This window comes from Ricinus communis, unplaced genomic scaffold, assembly GCF_019578655.1.
Source record: "Ricinus communis isolate WT05 ecotype wild-type unplaced genomic scaffold, ASM1957865v1 Ctg24, whole genome shotgun sequence".
In the NCBI taxonomy this organism is placed as follows: Eukaryota; Viridiplantae; Streptophyta; class Magnoliopsida; order Malpighiales; family Euphorbiaceae; genus Ricinus; species Ricinus communis.
Genome location: NW_025963458.1, coordinates 37,501 through 55,000, shown reverse-complemented (window position 1 = coordinate 55,000; position 17,500 = coordinate 37,501). Strand labels below are relative to the sequence as shown.

Genomic DNA, 17,500 nt, shown 5'->3' with positions numbered 1-17,500 from the left:
TGAACTGTTTCAAGCAAATGCGCATTCGCCCCTTTTTTTGGACAGAATAGACAAATCTCTTTTTTTTTCTTTTGATATTTTCGAACTGATAAAAACAATGTTTATAAATTGGATGTGTAAAAACGCAGAATTCACAATTTCAGATTATACTTATACAGAGAAAAAACAAAGAAAGTAAGAAAAAGACGAGGACACAAGAGAAGACGACAAAGAGAGGAAAGAACTCGGATAGAAATGGCTGAAGCCTGGGATAGCATTCTTTTTGCTCAAATAATAAGAGGTTGTATTTTAGTAACCCAATCGATTCTTAGAAATATATTATATTACCTTTATTAATAATGGCTAAAAATTGCATTCGTATACTATTTTTTCAAATTCCCGAATGGTCGGAGGATTTAAAGGATTGGAGTAGAGAAATGCATATTAAATGCACTTATAATGGAGTTCAATTATCAGAAAAAGAATTTCCGAAAAACTGGTTAACAGACGGGATTCAAATAAAGATCCTATTTCCTTTTCGTCTAAAACCTTGGCACAGATCTAAGTTAAAATTCCCTCATAAAGATCCAATGAAAAAGAAAGTACAAAGAAATGATTTTTGTTTTTTAACAGTTTTGGGGATGGAGGCTGAACTGCCTTTTGGTTTTCCCCGAAAACGGCTTTCACTTTTTGAACCCATCTTTAAAAAACTTGAAAAAAATTATAAAAATGAAAAAAAGGGTTTTCGAATTAGAAGAACTTTAGAAGAAGAAGAAAATTATTTCTAAATTTATCAAAGAAAAAGCAAACTGGGTCATCCAAAACTCTTTTTTTCGAAAGACATAATAAACAAAATAAACAAATTTGAAAATCAAAAGAAACCGAATTCTATTATCTGGAGTTAAAGAAGTATATGAATTGAATGCAACTAAAAAAGAAAAAGATTCGCTAATCAATAAGAATAATCGGGCGAGTCAGAAAATGTCCACCTCAACGCGATCTATGGTTTGGACAAATTTTTCACTGACAGAAAAAAAAATGAAAGATCTTTCTGCTAGACGAAGATAATCTTAAATCAAATGAAAAATTTCAAAGAAAGGAAAAAAAATTATAACCTCGGAGATAAATATTAGTCCTAACAAAATAAGTTATAATGCTAAAACATTAAAATTAAAATCATCAAAAATATTTCACAGATGTTAAAAAGAAGAAATGCGCAATTGGCGCATAAATTCCATTTTTATAAAAATTTTGATTGAAAGGATATACATAGATATCTTTTTAGGTATCATTAATATTCCGAGGATCAATGCACAGCTTTTCTTGAATCAACAAAAAAATTGTTACTAAATACATTTACAATAATGAAGAAAATAAAAAAAAATTGATAAAACAAACCAAAATACAATTCACTTTATTTCGATTATAAATATCAAAAGTCCTTAATAATAGCAATATTGATGTTATTAATAAGAATTCACAGATTCTTTGCGACATATCCTCCTTGTCACAAGCATATGTATTTTACAAATTATCACAAATCAAAATTATTAACTTATATAAGTTAAGATCTATCCTTCAATATCATGGACTTTTTTTAAAGAATGAAATAAAGGATTATTTTAGAGTCCAAGGGCTATTTAATTTCGAATTAAAAGAAAAAAATGTTAGAAATTCTGTAATGAATCAATGGAAAAACTGGTTAAGGAGTCATTATCAATATAAATACGATTTATCTCAGATTAGATGGTCTAGATTAATACCACAAAAATGGCGAAATAGAATCAATCAATACCAACACCCTATGGTTCAAAACAAAAATTAAACAAATGGAATTTATATGAAAAGACAAATTAATTCATTACGAAAAAAAAAGGATTTTGAGGCAGACTCATTACCGAATCAAAAGATAATTTTAAAAAACACTATAAATATAATCTTTTATCATATAAATCTATTAATTATGAGAAATAAGAAGGACTCATATATTTATGGATCACCATTACAAATAAATAATAAACAAAGATTTCTTATAATTACAACACAAATAAAAGTAACTTTTTCGACATGTTAGAAGGTATTCCTATCAATAATTATCTAGCGGAAGATGATATTATCGATATGGCGAAAAGCCCAGATAGAAAATATTTTGATTGGAAAATTCTCAATTTTTGTCTTAGAGAGAAGGTCGAGATTGAATCCTGGATCGATACCGGAAGCGAACATAAAAAAAATACTAAGACTACTAAGTATCAAATAATTGGGAAAATGGATAAAAAAAGATTTTTTTATTACAATTCACCAAGATCAAGAAGTCAATTCATCCAATCAAAAAAGATATTGAAAAGATTATATGGAATTAGATGTGAAAAACATAGACATAAAAGAAAAACAAAAGTCATACGGAGTAGAACTTGATTTCTTTCTAAAACGATATTTATATTTTCAATTAAGATGGAATGGTTCTTTAAATCAAAAATAATCAATAATATCAAAGTATATTGTCTCCTGCTTAAACTGGCAAATCCACGCGAAATTATTATATCTTCTATTCAAAGGCAAGAAATAAGTCTGAATATTTTGATGATTCAGAGGATTTAACTCTTACAGAATTGATGAAAAAGAGAATATTTACTATCGAACCTATTCGTCTATCGGTAAAAAATAATGGACAATTTCTTTTGTATCAAACCATAAGTATCTTATTATTTCATAAGAACAAACAACAAATAAATCAACAATACAGAGATAAAATCGATTCTATTTCTATTGAAGGCAGCAAGGTATAATTGGAAATAGAGACAAAAATGGTTATGATTTACTTGTTCCCGAAATGTTTATCCCCGAAACGTCGTAGAGAATTAAAATTCTAATTTCTTTCAATTTAAAAAATAAAAACAATATTAATATTTATATAAATACCAAAATTTGCACTGGTAATAACAAAAAAAACTGTGGTCCCGTTTTTGATAAAAGCAAAGATTTTGATAAAGAGAAAAATAAACTAATTAAATTCAAATTTTTTCTTTGGCCCCATTTTCGATTAGAAGATTTAGCTTGTATGAATCGTTATTGGTTCGACACTAATAATTCCAGCCGGTTCGGTATGGTAAGGATATGTATCTATCCGCGGTTGAAATTTTGTAATGGTAAGGGTGCATTTTTCCTATATCCCATAGGATACTTGATCTAGAAATGAATCAATGGCATTTTTTGACTTTTCATTTTAGGTAGAATTTTGTTCTCTTTTGTAAGCGAAGAAATATATCATCTTTTTGTATCTATAACCGAATAAAAAATTATAAAAAAAAATAAAAAAATAAAAATTGGATTGATTAATGAGAAATTTGCAATTTTATTTGACAAAATTTTGAATTAGTAACTTGAATTACTAACAAAGTAAAGATTTTTGTGTATATCAAATTCAAATGAACTGACATTATTATTTATTATTATTTATTAATACAATATTGATTTTTTTATTATTACTGATCAATAAAAATAAAAACATCTTAATCTTAATTAAAAAAAGGTGGGTTATTTTATGGTAAAAAATTCATTCATTTCAGTTATTTCACAAGAAGAAAAAGACGAAAACAAAGGATCTGTTGAATTTCAAATGGTAAGTTTCACTAATAAGATGCGAAGACTTACTTCACATTTGGAATTGCATAGAAAAGACTATTTATCTCAGAGAGGTTTGCGGAAAATTCTAGGAAAACAGCAGCGACTGCTGTCTTATTTAGCAAAGAAAAATAGAGTACGTTATAAAGAATTAATTAGCCGGTTGGATGTTCGGGAGTCAAAAACTCGTTAATGTGAAGAGTTTTTTGAATTATTTGATTTCTTAAATCTTAATATGAACTTCTTTTTGTTTTCAGTAATTCATGAAAAAATGGATCGAGGAAACCCCTATGAATGTATCAGCTACACGAAAGACCTTATGATAGTCAATATGGGTCCCCACCACCCATCAATGCATGGTGTTCTTCGACTCATCGTTACTCTAGACGGTGAAGATGTTATTGACTGCGAACCAATTTTAGGTTATTTACACAGAGGGATGGAAAAATTGCGGAAAATCGAACAATTATACAATATTTGCCTATGTAACACGCTGGGATTATTTGGCTACTATGTTCACAGGAAGCAATAACGGTAAATGGTCCAGAACTGTTAGGAAATATTCAAGTGCCTAAAAGAGCTAGCTATATCAGAGTAATTATGTTGGAATTGGGTCGTATAGCTTCTCATTTGTTATGGCTTGGTCCGTTTATGGCGGATATTGGTGCACAGACTCCTTTCTTTTATATTTTTAGAGAAGAGAGTTAGTATATGATTTATTCGAAGCTGCCACCGGTATGAGAATGATGCATAATTATTTTCGTATCGGGGGAGTAGCGGCCGATCTACCTCATGGATGGATAGATAAATGTTTGGATTTTTGCGATTATTTTTTAGCAGGAATTGCTGAATATCAAAAACTTATTACGCGAAATCCTATTTTTTTAGAACGAGTTGAAGGAGTAGGTATTGTTGGTGCAGAGGAAGCAATAAATTGGGGTTTATCCGGACCAATGCTACGAGCTTCCGGAGTACAATGGGATCTTCGTCAAGTTGATCATTATGAGTGTTACGACGAATTTGATTGGGAAGTCCAGTGGCAAAAAGAAGGAGATTCATTAGCTCGTTATTTAGTCCGAATCGGTGAAATGATGGAATCTATAAAAATTATTCAACAGGCTCTGGAAGGAATCCCGGGGGGGCCCTATGAGAATTTAGAAACCCGACGTTTTGAAAGGGATCCAGAATGGAACGATTTCGAATATCGATTCATTAGTAAAAAAACTTCTCCTACTTTTGAATTACCGAAACAAGAACTTTATGTAGAGTCAGAAGCCCCAAAAGGAGAATTGGGGATTTTTCTGATAGGGGATCAGAGTGGTTTTCCTTGGAGATGGAAAATTCGCCCGCCAGGTTTTATCAATTTGCAAATTCTTCCCGAATTAGTTAAAAGAATGAAATTGGCCGATATTATGACAATACTAGGTAGTATAGATATCATTATGGGAGAAGTTGATCGTTGAAATGATAATTGATACAACAGAAGTACACGCTATCAATTCTTTTTCTAGATTAGAATCCTTAAACGAGGTCTATGGAATTATATGGGTGTTTGTCCCTATTTTGATTCTTGTATTGGGAATCACGACAGGCATACTGGTAATTGTATGGTTAGAAGAGAAATATCTGCAGGGATACAACAACGTATTGGACCTGAATATGCCGGTCCTTTAGGAATTCTTCAAGCTCTAGCGGATGGCACAAAACTACTTTTTAAAGAGAATCTTTTTTCCCTCTAGGGGGGATACTCATTTATTCAGTATCGGACCATCCATAGCAGTCATATCAACTCTATTAAGCTATTCAGTAATTCCTTTTGGCTATCACCTTGTTTTAACTGATCTAAATATTGGTGTTTTTTTATGGATTGCCATTTCAAGTATTGCTCCCATTGGACTTCTTATGTCGGGATATGGATCAAATAATAAATATTCTTTTTTGGGTGGTCTACGAGCTGCTGCTCAATCGATTAGTTATGAAATACCATTAACTCTTTGTGTGTTATCCATATCTCTACGTGTGATTCGTTGGAAACATAAACTTTTCCCTATTCCTTTCTTTTTTTAGGAAGAAGGCGAAATCAGTTGAATAGATATCTTCATTTTTTATTCATCATTTGGGTTAAGGAGCTAAATTGAATAGTTATATGAGTGAAAGAAAACAGCTTGTAAATTTGCGGTAAAAAAATGAAGACTCATTTCCTATGTACAAGAGTAAAATAGAAATAAACATAAGAAAGAAGACTGTTTGTCCCAAGATTGGTTGATTAGTCATCCTGGCTTGAAGCGGGCTCAAAGATCAACCTTATTGAGTTTTACTATCATTTAATTTATATGTATTACCATAATGCTAACAGGCGATTGAACAAAAATGAGTGGACGGTTAGGAACACCAAGATACACAAAGGATTAGTAATAGAGATTTTTTTTAATTATCTATTTTAATTATCTATCTAAAATTTTAATTATCTATCTAAAAGGATATTTCCGCAAAATAGAAAAGTATATTAATTGGGGCTTTAAGTTGGTAGAAATGATCAGGCAGTACTCCCCATGATTCCGATTCAGAGTATGCTCCTGTCCACCGATTAAAGAAATGACTATCAGGAACGAAATAATCCTTTCCCTTTTTGAATCCCCTTTTTCTTTTTTTTTCAGAAAGAAGAATAGGAACGAAAAAAAAAGAATCTAAATCTAATTACAATAAAAAATCAATCTTTTTTCTGCTTTTTTCCTATATCTATATTCATATAGATGGAATTCGTATCATAATTCGGAATATCTAATTCTTTTTCGTAATCAAAAACAATAGGTTGAAATATCTCTTTGTAGTTTTACAAAGAATATTTTTTTAAATAAATTAGAAGAGTAATAAAGAGTATTTTATTGAAAATTTTGAAGTTATTACTCAAGAAGAAAAATTAGAAACTATTAAAGGATGAGATCAATTCAGAGTACTTTTTTGTGAGTATTATAACAGATAGAATTTCATTGCGCGAATTTTGGAACGTCGATAGATTTATTTTATTTTGATCCTATATATCCTACAAATATAGCAAAATAAATAATACGATCTCCTTAAATTTATTTATGGCCTTCGAGGAGCTGTATGAGGTGAGAATCTCATGTACGGTTCTGTAATAGCGATGGGAACAGTGATGTTCTCGCCGACTATGATTATCTAACAGTTCAAGTACAGTTGATATAGTTGAGGCACAATCAAAATCGGGTTTTTTGGGGTGGAATTTGTGGCGTCAACCTATAGGATTTATCATTTTTTATTTCTTCTCTAGCGGAATGTGAGAGATTACCTTTTGATTTACCAGAGCAGAAGAAGAATTAGTAGCAGGTTATCAAACCGAATATTCAGGTATCAAATTTGGTTTATTTTATATTGCTTCCTATCTAAACTTATTAGTTTCTTCATTATTTGTAACAGTTCTTTACTTGGGCGGTTGGAATATCTCTATTCCATATATATTCGTTCCTGAGCCTTTTGGAAACAAATAAAATAGGTGGAGTTTTGGAACAGCAATCGGTATCTGTATTACATTGGTTAAAACTTATTTGTTCTTGTTCATTCCTATCACAGCAAGATGGACTTTACCTAGACTAAGAATGGACCAACTTTTAAATCTTGGATGGAAATTTCTTTTACCTATTTCTCTCGGCAATCTCTTATTAACAACCTCTTTCCAACTCCTTTCGCTATAAAAGAATAAAAAAGGAATATTTTTCTATATTCATGGCTTGTTTTCAAATTCAAATAAGAGAAAAAAACAAATGAAAATCATTCATAAATATTCACGATATGTTTCCCATGGTAGCTGGGTTCATGAATTATGGGCAACAAACCATACGAGTTGCACGGTATATTGGTCAAAGTTTCATGATTACCTTATCCCATGCAAATCGTTTACCTGTAACTATTCAATATCCTTATGAAAATTAATCACATCGGAGCGTTTCCGCGGTCGAATCCATTTGAATTTGATAAATGCATTGCTTGTGAAGTATGTGTTCGGGTATGTCCTATAGATCTACCTGTTGTTGATTGGAAATTGGAAACTGACATTCAGAAAGAAACGGTTGCTTAATTACAGTATTGATTTCGGAATCTGTATATTTTGTGGCAACTGTGTTGAGTATTATCCAACAAATTGTTTATCAATGACTGAAGAATATGAACTTTCCACTTATGATCGTCACGAATTGAATTATAATCAAATTGCTTTAGGTCGTTTACCAATGTCAGTAGTCGACGATTATACAATTCGAACAATTTTGAATTCAACTAGAAACAAAAAGATAACCCGCTTTGATTGATTAAAAGTACAATTATTAAGCTAAAATTCTGTTTTTGATCTAAAAGGGCTGCAATAGGTTTTTTTTATTTTTCTTGGTCAATAAATACAAAATTACAAATTCCAACTATTGGCTTGATTGGTCAGAATTGCATCGCGGCTTTATTTTTTGTGAAAATCTATTAATATATGCGTAATTCTAGCCATAATTATTTCTAAAATTTAATTTAGAATGCCTTTTTCGAGAAGAATGAGATTCATACAATAGCTGTACCTATAGTAATTTTCACCCCTTAGGGTTTAGAACCTATTATAAATAAGTTTTTCCTGGTCAGGTCAATAAGGTCATGAAAAAACAATTCAATTTTTTATCTCTTATTTTACGTGCAATGGATTTGCCTGGACTAATACATGATTTTCTTTTATTTTTTATGGGATTAGGTCTTATATTAGGAGGTCTAGGAGTGGTATTACTTACCAACCCAATTTATTCTGCCTTTTCATTTGGGATTGGTTCTTGTTTGTATATCTTTATTCTATATTTTATCAAACTCTCATTTTGTAGCTGCTGCGCAGCTCCTTATTTATATGGGAGCCATAAACGTTTTAATTATATTTGCCGTGATGTTCATGAATGGTTCAGAATATTACAAAGATTTTAATCTTTGGACTGTTGGAACCAGGTTACTTCCTTAATTTGTACAAGTATTTTTGTTTCACTAATTACTATTATTCCAGATACGTCATGGTACGGGATTATTTGGACTACAAAAACAAATCAGATTATAGAACAAGATTTAATAAGTAATGGTCAACAAATTGGAATTCATTTATCAACAGATTTTTTTCTTCCGTTCGAATTCATTTCAATAATTCTTTTAGTTGCTTTGATAGGTGCGATTGCTGCGGCTCGTCAGCAATAAATCTTTAAATTAGTAACCCCAATCTATTTGTTCTATGTTATCACATTTATTTTCTTTCAATTCCATTTAAAGATTATTTATGTATAAATTCTTTTATTTGATCTATTATTCTATTATCCATATTTGATCTATTATCCATATATTTCTTTGTTCTGTACTTTGGATATTCTTATTCTAGTCAATCCAATCTGTTGATGTTGAATTGTTGTTCATATTGAAATAAATCGAAATTGATAAGGAGTTGGTCAATGATGCTCGAACATGTACTCGTTTTGAGTGCCTATTTATTTTCTATCGGTATCTATGGATTGATCACGAGTAGAAATATGGTTAGAGCCCTTATGTGCCTTGAACTTATACTGAATGCAGTTAATATAAATTTCGTAACATTTTCTGATTTTTTGATAGTCGCCAATTAAAGGGAAATATTTTTTCAATTTTTGTTATAGCTATTGCAGCCGCTGAAGCAGCTATTGGACCAGCTATCGTTTCGTCAATTTATCGTAACAGAAAATCAATCCGTATCAATCAATCGAATTTGTTGAATAAGTAGGATTAATCATATAGAATATAATTTTCATATTCATTAATTCAAGTTGGCATGTATGATACGTAACTTATCCGATCATGTTTGCGAAAACGTACGAAATTAAAGTATCCTGGCCCTATCTCACGAGTCGATCCAGAATTCAATAGAAAATTCTGATAAATCATTGATTCGTCTGGTGTCTAAATATATGATGATTCATTTAGAAATTAACTAGATTGAAATTTTATGACGTTAAAAAATTTAGAAATCCAATGTCGCATTCAGTAAAGATTTATGATACATGTATAGGGTGTACTCAATGTGTCCGAGCCTGCCCCACAGATGTATTAGAAATGATACCTTGGGATGGGTGTAAATCTAAGCAAATCGCTTCTGCTCCAAGAACAGAAGACTGTGTTGGTTGTAAGAGATGTGAATCCGCCTGTCCAACTGATTTCTTGAGTGTTCGAGTTTATTTATGGCATGAAACAACCCGAAGCATGGGTCTAGCTTATTGATACTTTTCAGAAAAATCCACTTGAATGCATTTGATTTTATGTTTACCGACAAAAACCCGTACTCGAAAACAAAAATACAAAAATATATATATATTATGTTTTTCGAGTACGGGTTTTCTAGTCAAATGTATCTTGCCTTTACCACGAATTCTTTTCCTTGGTTAACAATATTTGTAGTTTTACCGATATCTGCGGGTTCCTTAATTTTCTTTTTCCCCCATAGAGGGAAATAAGGTAATTAGGTGGTATACTTTGTTTATATGTATTTTAGAACTCCTTTTAATGACTTATGCGTTCTCTTATTATTTCCAATTGGACGACCCATTAATCCAATTAACAGAAGATTATAAATGGATCCAATTTTTGATTTTTACTGGAGATTGGGAATAGATGGATTTTCTTTAAGCCCTATTTTACTGACAGGATTTATCACCACTTTAGCTACTTTAGCGGCTTGGCCAATTACTCATGATTCCCGCTTATTTAATTTTCTGATGTTAGCAATGTATAGTGGTCAAATGGGATTATTTTCTTCTCAAGATCTTTTGCTTTTTTTTATCATGTGGGGTTAGAATTAATTCCCATTTATCTACTTCTATCCATGTGGGGGGGAAAGAAACGTCTGTATTCAGCTACAAAGTTTATTTTGTATACTGCCGGGGGTTCCGTTTTTTTATTAATGGGAGCTTTGGGTATCGCTTTATATGGTTCCAATGAACCAAGATTCAATTTTGAAACATCAGCCAATCAATCATATCCTGTGGCGCTAGAAATATTTTTTTATATTGGATTTCTTATTGCTTTTGCTGTCAAATTACCGATTATACCCTTACATATATGGTTACCCAGACACCCATGGGGAAGCACATTACAGTACTTGTATGCTTCTAGCCGGAATCTTATTAAAAATGGGGGCGTATGGGTTGGTTCGAATCAATATGGAATTATTACCTCATACTCATTCTATCTTTTCTCCCTGGTTGATAATAGTAGGCGTCATGCAAATAATCTATGCAGCTTCAACATCTCCTAGTCAGCGAAATTTAAAAAAGAATAGCCTATTCTTCTGTATCTCATATGGGTTTCATAATTATAGGAATTTGCTCTATAAGTGATATGGGACTCAATGGAGCCATTTACAAATAATATCACATGGGTTTATTGGCGCTGCACTTTTTTTCTTAGCAGGAACGGGTTATGATAGAATACGTCGTGTGTATCTTGATGAAATGGGCGGAATGGCTACACTAATGCCAAAAATATTCACGACATTCAGTATCTTATCACTAGCTTCCCTTGCATTACCAGGCATGAGCGGTTTTTTTGCGGAATTGGCAGTATTTTTTGGAATAATTACCGGCCAAAAATATCTTTTAATGTCAAAAATAGTAATTACTTTTGGAATGGCAGTTGGAATGATATTAACTCCTATTTATTTATTATCTATGTTACGCCAGATGTTTTATGGATACAAGCTGTTTAATGCTCCAAACTCTTATTTTTTGATTCTGGACCGAGGGAGTTATTTGTTTCGATCTCTATCCTTCTGCCTGTAATAGGTATTGGTATTTATCCGGATTTCCTTTTTTCATTATCAGTTGACAGGGTCGAAGCTCTTCTATCTAATTATTTTTATAGATAGTTTTTCTAAATAAAACTCAAAATGAAAAAGAAATCCTATGATTTTTCATTTTTAAAATCGTTATGTTATACAAGGAAAAAACTTATTTTTCGTCTCTTAAATTTAAGTTTAAGTAAAAAAAAACGGAATTGTAACTAAATATTTTGGCATTTGTGAGAACTTTTTGAATCAAGTAATATAATGACTTTTTGAATCAAGTAATATAATGATTCAAAGGTTCTCAACAGTTTACCCGAAGCTTTTTGTATATATGCTTTGCTGCCCCATATAGTTGCATCCGTCAGACCCTTTCCTTTCTTCAATTCAATTAGATGTTAATTGTTAATGTAAATGAACCATAACTATGTAGTCCTATTCCTAATAAATTAACTCCAAAATAGCATATCCAAATTATAAGAAAACCAATAGAAGCGACAATTGCGGAATTTAAACCCTCAAAATTTTTATTTGTTCGAGTATGAGAAATAAATTGCGAATATGGTCCACGTAATAAATGCCCAAGTTTCCTTGGGGTCCCAATTCAATATGATCCCCATGCTTCATTAGCCCAGACTGCTCCCGAAAGAATACCTATGGTTAAAAGATAAACCCTATACTTATAATACGATAACCCCAGTCATCTAATTGTTGAATCAATTGGAAACCTGTAATAATTCCTAGAAGAAGAAAAGAAATATTTTTAAAACATTCTTTCTTTCCATCATATATTATATCCCACTAAAGCTAAAGGAAAATGAATCATTTAATAAATTATTGCTTTTATCAACATCAACAATTCTTATGATTTTTCGAAATGTGATTACTAGAAATGCTACTGATAATAATGATCCACACAAAGAGCTGCATAGCCCAATATCATCATACTTACGTGCATCATTAACCACTGGGATTGGAGGCAGGCACTAAGATTTTGGATTGATGCGTGTTAGTTAAAAGGCCTGAAGTAGCAAACCCTTGGGTAAAAAAAAGTACTTGGGGCGGTTATTGCGCTTAAATAATTTTTATGTTTTTTAAAATACGGAACCATATGAATAATGGAAAAAGCCCATGAAGAAAGATTAATGATTCATATAAATCGCTTAATGGTAAATGTCCCCAGAAATCCAACGAGTAACTAATAATCCTGTTATACAGAAAAAGTGGTTATCATGCCCTTTTCTGACGAATCATATAGTTCAACGAATTCATCGACTACTAAAGTTATCAAATGAATTGTAATTACAAGTGACACGACTGAAAAGATATATGAGTTAATATATGTTCTAAAGTTGAAAATATCATAAAATTTTTAAAAATTTTAAATTAATAAATTAATAATAATAAATAAAATAAAAAGGCTCTTTAATTAGAAGAAGTAAGCCGCTATGGTGAAATCAGGAATTGAATTCATTATAGGATTTATTGTATCCTTTTGATAATTACAGGATGTTATGCCGCCACTCGGACTCGAACCGAGATGCTCTAGCACTGCTTCCTAAGAGCAGCGTGTCTACCGATTTCACCATAGCGGCTTACTCGAAATCATAATAATCCATTTTATTTAATCGTCGGGCTTGGGGAGTCAATTCAATGCAATATTTTTTTTGAAACATTCAAATTAATGAAGCCAAATTCAGTTAATAATAAAAAAAACTCTTATCTAATTTCAAATATCTAATTTCAAATTTAATACATGCCTTGATTCATTCTAATTTCAAGCGCAAGCATCAAGCATAAAGTAGATCATTCAAAATTGACACATTTTTTTCTAAAGAGAAAATCTAAAGATAAAAGGTGCTTTTTTATTAATTAGATTGAAAGCAACAAAGAATCTATTATATATAGCGATTTAGAATAATATAAATATAATAATTGTTAAGTAAGTTAAAAATTTTAAACTTAATCAATTATTTTAACGGTCAATTTTTGACTAAAGGTCTTAGATTTCTTCTTTTATATGCAAATGGTATAAAAAGAATGCAAATAGTATAAAAAGAAAAAACTTATGAATGTTTAGTATTGTGATTGTGACAAATGGGTCGATGGGAAAATAAAATTTAAATAATAATCCCCATCCCGAAAATGATAAAATATCCTAACAATAAAAGAAAGGTGAAACTTTGTGTCTTCTCTTTTTTTTCTTTTTTTGCAAAAGTACCAGTTTTAGAATTCAGTATAAAAAGAATTCTTTAGTCTACATATGAAAAAGCAAAGGAGTGTAATTTAATATTTATTAGTTCAAAACAAAACATTAAAAAGAATGGAAATCCTTTTTATATATTTTCTATATATTTTATATATTTTCTATTCTATATTATATATATTTCTATTTTATATTAGAAATTTATATTCTAAATTATTAGAAATTATAAACAATAAACGAAATTAGACCCTTTCTCGTGTCAAGTCAAATCAGATTATTCCAACCTTTTATTTTTTATTTGTTGCACAAAAAACTTTTTGAATTACCTGTAGAAGAGATTTCGCTAATGAAAAGCTTTCAATACTGCCCAATATCCCTTTTTTTCCAAATATTTTTTCGAATACGCTTTTTGATCTAGAAGTGCGCTTTTTTGGAACTGCCATAATAAAGAAGTTGTTTATTGTTATAGTTGGATGTGAAAGACATTTATTGTTCAAAACAAAATTGTTCTTTACTATATCTATGTATTTAGTCTCTCAATTATACTCTTGTCAAAAGAAGCCTATCCGCTTATTTTTTTTCTATTTCTGCCTTTTCGTTATATTCCATATATACGTGGAATAAAATACAGCAATAAAGTTTAAGACTCTAAATTGGATTTATCCTAATAAAAGACTTTAACTTCATTTTTCTAGTAATTGGTCAAACTCAGAAAAAAGTATATCTAATTGAATTAAAATTTTCAAATTGAATGGGGCTATTAATTTGTTAAAAAGGAAAAAAATTTTAGTAATTCTTTGCTTTTATCTTATGTAAAGGAAAAGTTTCAAATATGATAGTCTTTTCTACAAACATAATGAAAGGCAATAAATCCGTTCCAAAATCCACTAGTTAATAATTCTGAATAAAAAAAAAATAAAAGAACTCAAAAAATAATTATTTTGATCCAGTAAGGATCCGATAAAATCATCTTTCTTTTTTATTTCTATCAAGAAAAAAATACTACTTTTCTTATAATTGTTAAAATTCTTTATCTTTTCTCTATGTATATAAAAACTTGTAATTATGTAATTAAATTAATATTAATAATTAATGTAATAATTATGTATATGTAATTAATATTTAATAATTATGGAATGTAATTAATATTAATAATAAAATTTTAATAATAAAATTTTAATTTATTTTATTTTTGATTTAGAATAAGTAATAAGTATTTATTTTTTTTCACTAATATTTTTATTTATTTGATTTGACCAATTTTAACTTTTTGATTTAAATATGTGAAGTATTTTGTATGTGAAGTATTTTGGAAAATTCAGAATAATTAAGAATATAAAATTCGATTGAAGTTTACATATTTTTTTATTGACTGACTTATTTAAAAAGATATAAGAGCCGATGAATCAGAGCAAGAAACAATTAATTATCAATTCAAAAGTTTTTTATGGAACATATATATCAATATTCATGGATCATACCTTTTGTTACATTCCCAGCTCCTATGTTAATAGGGCGGGACTCTATTTCCGGCGGCAACAAAAAAACTACGTCGTATGTGGGCTTTTCCAAGCCTTTTCTTGTTAAGTATAGTCATGATTTTTTCAATCGGCTTGTCTATTCACCAAATAAATAGCAGTTTTATTTATCAATATATATGGTCGTGGACTATCAATAATGATTTTTCTTTAGAATTCGGACACTTGATTGGCCCACTTACTTCTATTTTGTCAGTATTAATTACTACAGTTGGAATTATGGTTCTTTTTATAGTGACAATTATATGTCTCATGATCAAGGCTATTTGAGATTTTTTGCTTATATGAGTTTTTCAATACTTCAATGTTGGGATTAGTTACTAGTTCTAATTTGATACAAATTTATATTTTTTGGGAGTTGGTTGGAATGTGTTCTTATCTATTAATAGGGTTTTGGTTCACACGACCTATTGCATCGAATGCTTGTCAAAAGCCTTTGTAACTAATCGTGTAGGGGATTTTGGTTTATTATTGGGAATTTTGGGCATTTATTGGATAACGGGCAGTTTCAGATTTCGGGATTTGTTCAAAATATTGAATAACTTGATTTCTAATAATCAGGTTCATTTTTATTTGTTACTTTGTGTGCCTTTCTAGTATTTTCTGGCGCAATTGCTAAATCGGCGCAATTTCCTCTCCATGTATGGTTACCGGATGCCATGGAAGGGCCTACTCCTATTTCGGCTCTAATACATGCTGCTACTATGGTAGCGGCGGGAATTTCTTATAGCTCGACTTTTCCTCTTTTTGTAGTCATACCTTACATAATGAATCTAATAGCTTTGATAGGTATAATAGCAGTATTTTTAGGAGCTACTTTAGCTCTTGCTCAAAAGATATTAAGAGAAGTTTAGCCTATTCTACAATGTCTCAATTAGGTTATATGATGTTAGCTCTAGGTATGGGGTCTTATCGAGTCGCTTTATTTCATTTGATTACTCATGCCTATTCAGAAAGCATTATTGTTTTTAGGATCTGGATCCATTATTCATTCAATGGAAGCTATTGTTGGTTATTCTCCAGATAAGAGTCAAAATATGATTCTTATGGGTGGTTTAACAAAACATATTCCAATTACAAAAACTGCTTTTTTTAGGAACACTTTCTCTTTGTGGTATTCCACCCTTCGCCTGTTTTGGTCCAAAGATGAAATTCTTAACGATAGTTGGTTGTATTCACCGGTTTTCGCAATAATGGCTTGTTTCACGGCCGGATTAACTGCATTTTATATGTTTCGGGTTTATTTACTTACTTTTGAAGGACATTTAAATGTTCATTTAAAAAATTACAGTGGTAAAAAAACAGTTCATTTTATTCAATATCTTTATGGGGTAAAGAAGGATCAAAATGCTTAACGAAAGTTTGGGTTTATTACCTTTCTTAACAGCGAATAATAACGAAAGGGCTTCTTTTTTTGGAAGAACACATATCAAATTGATGGTAATGTAAGAAGATGATGTGGCCTTTTATTACTATTAAAAATTTTAACACTAAAAGGATTTTTGCCTATCCTCATGAATCGGATAATACTATGTTATTTCCTATGCTTGTCTTGGTACTATTTGCTTTTGTTTATTGGGCCATAGGAATTCCTTTCAATCAAATTCCTTTCAATCAAAAGGAATGGAGGTGGATATATTATCAAAACTGTTAACTCCGTCTTTAAACCTTTTGCATCAAAATTCAAAGAATTCTGTGGATTGGTATGAATTTGTAACAAATGCAATTTTTCAGTCAGTATAGCTTTTTTCGGAATATTTATAGCGTCCTCTTTATATAAGCCTGTTTATTCATCGTTACAAAATTTGAATTTCTTGAATTCGCTCGCTAAAAAGGTTCTAAGAGAATTCTTTGGGACAAAATAATAAACGTCATATATAACTGGTCCTATAATCGAGGTTACATAGATGCTTTTTATGAAATATCTTTTATTGGAGGTATAAGAAAATTAGCTGAATTAATTCATTTTTTGATAAACGAATAATTGGTGGAATTACCAATGGAGTTGGTGTTACCAGTTTCTTTGTAGGAGAGGGTATAAAATATGTAGGAAGCGGTCGCATCTCTTCTTATCTCTTATTATATTTATTTTATGCATTAATCTTTTTATTAATTTATTCTTTTTACAATTTGTAAAAAAAATTCAATTTATTTACAAATTGTAAAACTTTATTTTAAATTTTATTAATTTTAATATTGAATTTTTTATTTTAGAATTATTTAATATAGAATATAATTCTAATTTTAATTATTTAATATAATTTTGAATTTAATATTAATATTTAATAAATAATAAAAATTAAATAAAATATTTATTATTTA

General features: G+C 30.1%; 4 pseudogenes; all 4 read left to right on the top strand.

The window, feature by feature from the left end:
* Window positions 1-2,397, top strand: part of LOC125368952 — a 2,877-nt pseudogene extending 480 nt beyond the window's left edge.
* A 98-nt stretch (window positions 2,398-2,495) lies between these two features.
* LOC125368951 lies at window positions 2,496-4,050 on the top strand (annotated as a pseudogene).
* Window positions 3,839-5,622, top strand: LOC125368947 (annotated as a pseudogene).
* Window positions 5,148-17,162, top strand: LOC125368950 (annotated as a pseudogene).
* Window positions 17,163-17,500: the final 338 nt, after the last annotated feature.